This window comes from Acanthisitta chloris, unplaced genomic scaffold (assembly GCF_000695815.1).
Source record: "Acanthisitta chloris isolate BGI_N310 unplaced genomic scaffold, ASM69581v1 scaffold16888, whole genome shotgun sequence".
NCBI lineage: Eukaryota > Metazoa > Chordata > Aves > Passeriformes > Acanthisittidae > Acanthisitta > Acanthisitta chloris.
The window spans coordinates 34,078-41,728 of NW_008687779.1; the positions used below are offsets into that span (position 1 = coordinate 34,078).

The 7,651-nt window shown below is 49.5% G+C and overlaps 1 protein-coding gene across 1 annotated transcript in view; it reads right to left on the reverse strand.

Annotated features, from left to right (window-relative positions):
* LOC103808000 (potassium/sodium hyperpolarization-activated cyclic nucleotide-gated channel 4) overlaps positions 1 to 7,651 on the reverse strand; it is a gene marked incomplete at both ends in the record, with an annotated part of 91,205 nt that overhangs the window by 34,070 nt on the left and 49,484 nt on the right. The gene's annotated exons all lie outside the window — the stretch shown is intronic.

Genomic DNA, 7,651 nt, shown 5'->3' on the forward strand with positions numbered 1-7,651 from the left:
AAACATGCCAGAGGTGGGCTCTGCAGAGCGTGGCTGGCCCTGGTCACATTTCATGAAGAGAGAACTCCAGCCTGGCACTGGGCAGTGGTTTGGACCCAGTGAGGACCACACACTCAGCCCTCACAGTGTGCTGACTGCCACAGCATCTCCCTGAGAACAGGGATGCTGGGCACACCTGGCATCCTCCCCACGGCAATTTGTGACAGTGCTGGGATGGATGGTGCAGAGCGTGGCTGGCCCTGGTCACATTTCATGAAGAGAGAACTCCAGCCTGGCACTGGGCAGTGGTTTGGACCCAGTGAGGACCACACACTCAGCCCTCACAGTGTGCTGACTGCCACAGCATCTCCCTGAGAACAGGGATGCTGGGCACACCTGGCATCCTCCCCACGGCAATTTGTGACAGTGCTGGGATGGATGGGGCCTGGCAGCCATGCCCCAGCCCTGCCAGCCTGTCCTGCCCTAGAACCTCACCTGGAGGAACATGAATCACTGCTCCCCACACATGGTCTGGCAGTTTCTGGCAGAGGAGGGGGGAATATTTGGAGAGCTGTGTGTGAATGAAGCAGACTCACTGCTATCAGCTGCCAGAGCTGGGCCTGCTCAGGAGACTGCCCGTGGTTTGAAGGCACATACAGCCTGGCTGCTTTGCAGCCCAGCCTGCAATCTGGTGACATGATGTCCTAGCTGTATTTAATGGAAGGGAACAAAAAGCAGAGGAACGTGAGGAGCAGAGAAGACCACTGTGAATGAGATGAGGCCGCATGTCCCAGCTCTATTCCTGCATTTCCACCCTCACCTGTAGGATGGTATTTGCTTCCAGGGTGTATTTCAATCAGTTCTGCCCTAATCCAGTTTGAAGCTTCCCACAGAGTTTGTTTACCCCACCCTGCTGCCCCTCATGCTCTCTGCCACAGCTCCTCCACTGCAGCCCAGAGCCTCCTGCTATGCCACCTACCCAAAACCATCCACAGCTCTGCCCTTGCACCACTGCTGCTGCAGTCCTGCCTGGTCACACTTTCTGTTCCTGACCTGCCACCACACCTCTCTTTACAGCATGACCTCTGATTGAGCCATGCAGAGCAGGCAGTGACACCTATCCAAGCTCACCATTTCCTTAGGGATATAGCAGGATTAACTTTCAGTTCCTCAGATGTAAAATAAACCTGCAAACACAACTCTCCTACAGGCAGTGGGCCCAAAAGGACACAGCCCCTGACCCAAGTGTATCTCAGACAGCACTGCCTGGGCTCCTCTGGGCCTGGGCATAGGACATGCAGCAGGTGAATCACCTGGGAATTGCCTCCACGGGGAGGGACAGGCATTCGGAGGGAGATGACTGTCAGGGAGGTGTCTGACACAGGGCACAGTCACAGGCATGATGTGTGACTGTATGGCTAAGTCCATACAGCTCCTGGCTGCTCCGACAGGGATAGCCCTGCTCCCATGGCAGTCTGTACCTGCCACCTTTGCCTCCACGAGGGATCAGCCTCCTCTGATCCCACAGTGAGTCAGTTCAGGAGCTAAAAAGGCAGAAAACTTTTGTTATCAAAGAAAGGAATCATGGTTTGGCAGGTTAAATTGGCTCATCACTCTGCTGTCAGAGCTGGCTGTTCAATTTGAATGCCTGTTTCCACACCAGACATTAACACTTCCCCACCTAATCAGGATGCCACGAGGTCACACACATTGAGAGATGCCAACATGCTCAATCCAGACGGGGAAGGAGCCACAGAAGGATGCTGGAAACCAGAAGGATGAATGATTTAGATAACTGCTGCTAAACTCCATTATTCATGCTGCATCGCTGGAGCCCACAGTGTCAGTCAGTGTGAGAAAGGCCATTCTAGTTATATTTCTCGGCTGAAAAGAGGAATATATCCAAAATCCAGCATGAAAGGCTGTTCTAGGAAATCCAGCTCTCAATGCTGACTCAATCGGTCAGTATGAAAGCTGAGCACATAATTCATAAAGAATAATTCCTACTGGTTTCCTCTTTTTTTTCTTTCCCTTGCAGAAATGATCACTCTCATTTAGATAACCCAAAGCGAATCCAGAGGCAGGGGTTGTACTTTTAATGAAGCCAGAGCAGCAGTTTGCAGGAGGATCTCCAAATGGATCTTTTGTGTCACCAGGGTTTTACTGTGCTAATGACTTTTCCTCTCTCACCTCTGTGTGTTTTTCAAAGAGCTCCAGCCCTTCTGTAACCCAGGGAACTCCAGCCAAGGACAGGGAGAAGCCCTGTCATATTGAGAAAGTGCTTTTCTTCCTTTAATAGATTAAAAGCAGAGAGTGAGGAGCCTGAGGGAATGGATGGCTTAGGGGACAAGGGAATGCATATGGAGCTTCCTATAAGATGGTTGGGATCTATCCTAGTCAGGCTAGGGTAGAGAGCCTTTATTCTTTGGGGCACACAGGTAGGAGGTAGATTCAGCTCACCTACTCTGGGCCTTCAGATCTGGACTGTTCTCAATAGAGTCACTGGATGGAAACACATCCTGAGGGTGACACACCTGGTTTGTGGCATGTGTTCACTGGAGAAGGAGAAACACTGTGCCTCAAGAATTCCCATTGTTCCTGTAAGCAACCCTAGATTATGAACTCCAACTGTAGATGTCTGAACTTCAGGTGAGACAACTCCAATTCCAAATTGTCTCAGGAGTTACCAGCTCATGCCCACTCCTTGAAATACATTTGCATTCACATGCAGGAGAAAAACAGGAAACACTCACTGTGCAGCACTCAGGAATAACTGTGAAAGGGTGTGAACAAACACCTTTCACTGAGAAGCAGCTCCTACTGCAAATAGGTGCTTGTGCTGCAGGGCATACTGACTCCAGTAATGTGCTGAAGAGTGTTGCAGTGCCCTACAGCAATTCTATAGCTCACCAAGGAGAGGTGGGAAAGGAACATTCTAGAATAGCTGGTCCACGAGCAGAGGAACATGAGTGGTAACTGGAACTTCTCTGGCTTTCATCATTAACACTCAGGGCTTTTTGTCCTGTTGTAACACAACCCAGACTGGGCCCCAGAGCATCACACCTCCTTCCACCCCAGAACTGCTTGTGCTTTCTGTCTTTCTGTTGTCTCTGATTGGGGAAAAGGAAGTGAGGAGGAGGAGGAGAAGGGCAAAGCATGGATGCACACTTGAAAGCACCTCTTTGCAAGGGTATTCTTTGATAGAGCTAATATCCCTGTTTCCTGACAGTCCAAAACAAGCTGTGGCTTCAGAATCCCTGCTACAAAGTCAGCTCTGTCCTTCTAGCCGAAGGACACCTTGCAAGGCTTTCTCAAAGGAGAGCTTGGGGAAGTGGGAGGACCAAAACTTTCCTCAACAAAGTCATCTCTAGTTACATAAGAGCTCCATCTTGAAAATCCCACTTACACGGAACAAGCTACCGGGATCCTATCGGAATGAATCTGAAACCTTGTCAGCCCCAAGTATCTCTGTGCAGTCCTCCTCCATCAGCTCTGTACTGCAGCAGCACTCCTCCAGCCTCACCACTTGAGCTGGAAGGGATCAAGGACACCTTGGAGAAGTGGGCCCTGGCTCTGGCAGTGAAACCAGGGCTGGCACCGAAATCAAAGCTGTGTCTTTAATTAGGCCTGTTGGTTTCTGTTGGCACATGGCTCGGTGTGGCTATCCAAACACAGGTCACCAGAATTCCTCTGAACCTTGACAGCCATGTCACTGTCTGTCTGGGGCCGTGGAGGCTGGACTGCTCTGAGAGATGGAGCCTGTGGAGAGGACACTGGAGGAGTGCTGTGCAGGGAGGCAGCTCAGTGCCAGGCCCAGGCCCCCTCAGCACGGCCCCTGTGGCTGCACTGAGCTCCCCAGCACATCAGGCTCTGCAGCTGGGATGCCACTGCACCATCCCTGATGGCTTTTCATGTACTGCAGGTGCCATGCTTGGAACAAATGGGCTTTCCTGGGGGTTTGGGGACCACAACACAGAGGCATGTTAACAGTTCCAACAGGAGCTGCCAGGGAGAGTGAACAGCACTGCTCAGCTGAGTGCTGGCTCCACACACAAGTCCTGACATCCATGGGGTTTCTGAACAGATTCTGCACCACAGGAAAGCAGTGAAACTGCTTGTTGCCCTTCACTACCTCTACTAGCAACATAGCAGGATTTCTGTAGCACCACATCCAGACTAAGAGAGCCTGTTGGTCCTGAGCCAGTGCTGGTGTCTGTACCCACACTACGGTTAATATACAACTGTGATAAATCCCCTGTGGATAATCAAGTAGCTGTGACACTGCTCCAGCTTAATAGAAAGCAAAGAATTTACTTTTCATTTATGCCTTGAAAAACCCAAAGACCTGAAAAGGAAATACAAATCTCAAAAGAGAATCAAAACAGTATCATATGTTGTTCTGAGTGCTCCAAGGCCAGAGCTAACGTTGTTCTGCTGTGAAGAAATACATGTTTACTTACATTTAAGAAGAGTATATGCGGACTGTGGGGGAGAAAGTTGACATGTCTTTCACTCTGCTTTTCTTTCCTTTGCTTTTGTAGATAACAGAGGTAAAGGTACTCACAGAGGCATTAGCTGCCTTTTCAAACCTAAGTGTTAATCTCCTGATATACTGGGGATAGGTGGGTGCTGCAAAGAGCTTTTCTGAGCCTAAAATGCTGTTAGCCAGATTACTGAGGGTGGCTGTGCTGAGTCCCTGCACATCACCTGTAATCACTGGCTGGGCCTCATCCTGTTTTGTTCCAAAACCAGCCTGGACAAGCTCTTGCTCATTCTGGCCAACATTCTGCCCAACAAACACAGCTCACTGAAAAAACTGTAGTTTGGCTAATTCTGGGGTTACTACTACAAATCAGTGCCAATTCTTGTGGCAAAAGTCACCTTTTCCATACTCAGTATGAGTCTTGACTGACACAACCCATGTCAGAGGGGAAGGGATTGGGAGCCTTGACATGCAGATCCATCCTGGGAGGCTGAAGAGAGGGCAGAGACAAACAACACGTGGAACTGGCAGGATGGGCTTCCCCAGGAGGAAAAATCCTCTTCAGGCACACACAGCATTATGCACATTAGAGCACTGAAGCATGGAAGCCATGAGCATATACAAGGCGCACAGAGCCAACCCCCTGAGCAACTCAGATGCTCTGAGGACACACAGGAACCAGGGTTGAGAGGGAAAGGGCAGCTCCCCCAGGAATTCTGCCTGTTGAGTAAACCCACCCCACTGGGAAACATGATGTTTCAGCAAGGCAACACAAAAGATCTCAGCTGCTCTTTTCCCCCTCCTGATGCTGCCATGGAAGATGCATCATCAAACCCTTTACTTGCTCCTTCCTCACCCTCCCCATCTTCCTTTTTATTCTTGCAGTGATGTCATGTTTAAGCTGTGCCAAAATATACACTAATTTTACTCCAAAAAGGTTGGTGTCTCATGTAACTCCTCAGGTTTTAGTGAAGAATGGACACCTTCTTTGCCAAGAACAGACAAGATGCTTTTCTTGCCACTACACTATATGAAGATACAAACCCTGAATTTCTGAGGCAACTGTTGCTCAGCCTGCTGGAAACAGGCTTAGTTAAGGAAGAGAAACGATGGAAAGGAAGACAGTTGGGTTTATTTACAACTTCACAGCGCACTGGGAAGTGGGAGTCCCTCAGGAAGAATCAGCTTCGGGTCACACAGCTTTGGGCTGCGCTAATCACAGTGTGTTTGGCAGAAGGGTGCAGTGGTAGGGGAGGAGGGAGCCTGGGATCCAGATTGTATTGGGCCAACGCTGAGAGTACCAGCCAGCACACAGCAGATGGACTGGAGATGGGAGATCATCTGTGGAGCACAGCTACATCTGCAAGCAGTGTGCAGACTCAGGCTGCGCTCGACAGTTCGGGATGATGTGGGATTTGGTTTTACCTGCTTTTTGCTGCGCCAGCAAGGAAAACTAGAGCCAGAAGATCAAGTTTTAGATGAAGGCAAGAGTTTGGGGTTGATTTTCTTTTTATGCTTGCTTTGCACCAAATGACATAATCAATGTCAGCGGAGTTGCTGATGCTGCCTTGAGTCACTGCGAGAGGAGAGTCAGGGCTGTGATTCATTAGGTTTAACGCTCACAGGGGAAGATATTGTGGAGTGTGCTTGGCTCAGGGCTGCCTGAACAGTGAATCTGAGGGAAGTGCACCAAGTGCCAGGTGTTAAGAGAGATATCCAAGCAGATTTTACACTCAAAATATAATAATAATCCTTTGTGCTGCTGTGGCAGTTTTCATGTGAAGATCTCAGGGGGCTCGGCTGACATTAATCTGGTATGCTTCACCAGCTCCAGGAATGTGGGAGCTTCACTATTCCAGATGGGCCAAACGAGGCACATAACAGGGAAAAGACACTTGCCAGAGGTTGTACTGGAAGCTGAGAGGAATGTTTTGAGCCAAATCTAGGGATGTCAGCGCTGATCTCCTGCTCTAACCACTGCCCATGTGTTGTGGGTACTAGCTAGAGCCCAAGGAGGTGCCCTTCACGTTCAGAAAGAGCCACCTCAGCGCCAAGAACAGCCAGAGTGTGTGTGCATGCAGGGCAGGCAGCAGTGATCTTGCCGCAGCCTGGTGCTGTAAAGCTTTGTAGGAACATGATGCAAGCCTCTACCTCCTCCTGAGATGATTTAACTCTTCCCAGACAGCTGGCTTCTGCCTAATGGAAGTTCTTCCCCAGGTAGGAGCTAAGGGGCCGCAGACAGAGAACAAGAGAAAGCCCATGCAAAGAGGAAAGGAAAAGAAAAGCACTTTCTTGCCTTGCCCCTCAGAGACTTGTGTCTACTGGAAAATATTTACAGCAAAGAAAGGTGAACTAGCAGGACTAATTAGCCCTGAGAAGGCTGGGATAAATGGCAGATGTTTATAGACATATATAAACCCCCAAGATCCTGCCACCACCGTGTGCTTTGCCTCTTGCACTCTCGGAGTTGAGGTTGTCATGACAGCAGCCCCCCTTCCTCTCCCCATGCCACCATTCCCAGCCTAGACTTTAATCTTCATCATTTTAAGAACTTTTGTCACCACGGCAACGTGACACAGACTTTTAAAAATATTTTCTAGCACAACTGTCTTTCCTGCATGGTTTTCTTTAAACCTCTAGGAAAAAGCATTTAGGGTTGGATGCTGGCCCCGCTGAGCAGAGCTGTAAGACTCCCCTGGGTGTGAGACAGCAGGGACAGGAGCTGGCTGGGGCCTCCAGGGCAGAGGGATGGTGGCATTTGCACCTCCCAGGGAACAGCCACACAAGGACTGGGGCTAGAGCTTTTTCCAGGACCTCTGTGACTCTGGAGGAAGCTCCCCTTTGCTTTTCCGTGGAGTTTATGTCCCCATGAGCCTACAGCTCAGGTTCTCAATAGGATCTCTTGGTATGGTTCAATGCCTTGGGTAAAAGAGAGGAGGCCAAGCCTCCAGAGCTGTAAATAGGTTAGGTGTCTTGTTCTCAGGGGAATTAGATATCTTACCTGCCTATGCATTTTTTTAATCTCTTGTGGCTCTTATCTGCATCTTTGGGAATTGTAGTCCTTGTGAGAGGCTAGCAATGAATCATTTCTGGAAATAGGTCACATACTTTTTTGGAAGTTTAAGAATGACCACAGTCATCAGACAAAAGGTCTCTCTCCCTCAGTAGCTATACATAGATGTGCCTAGG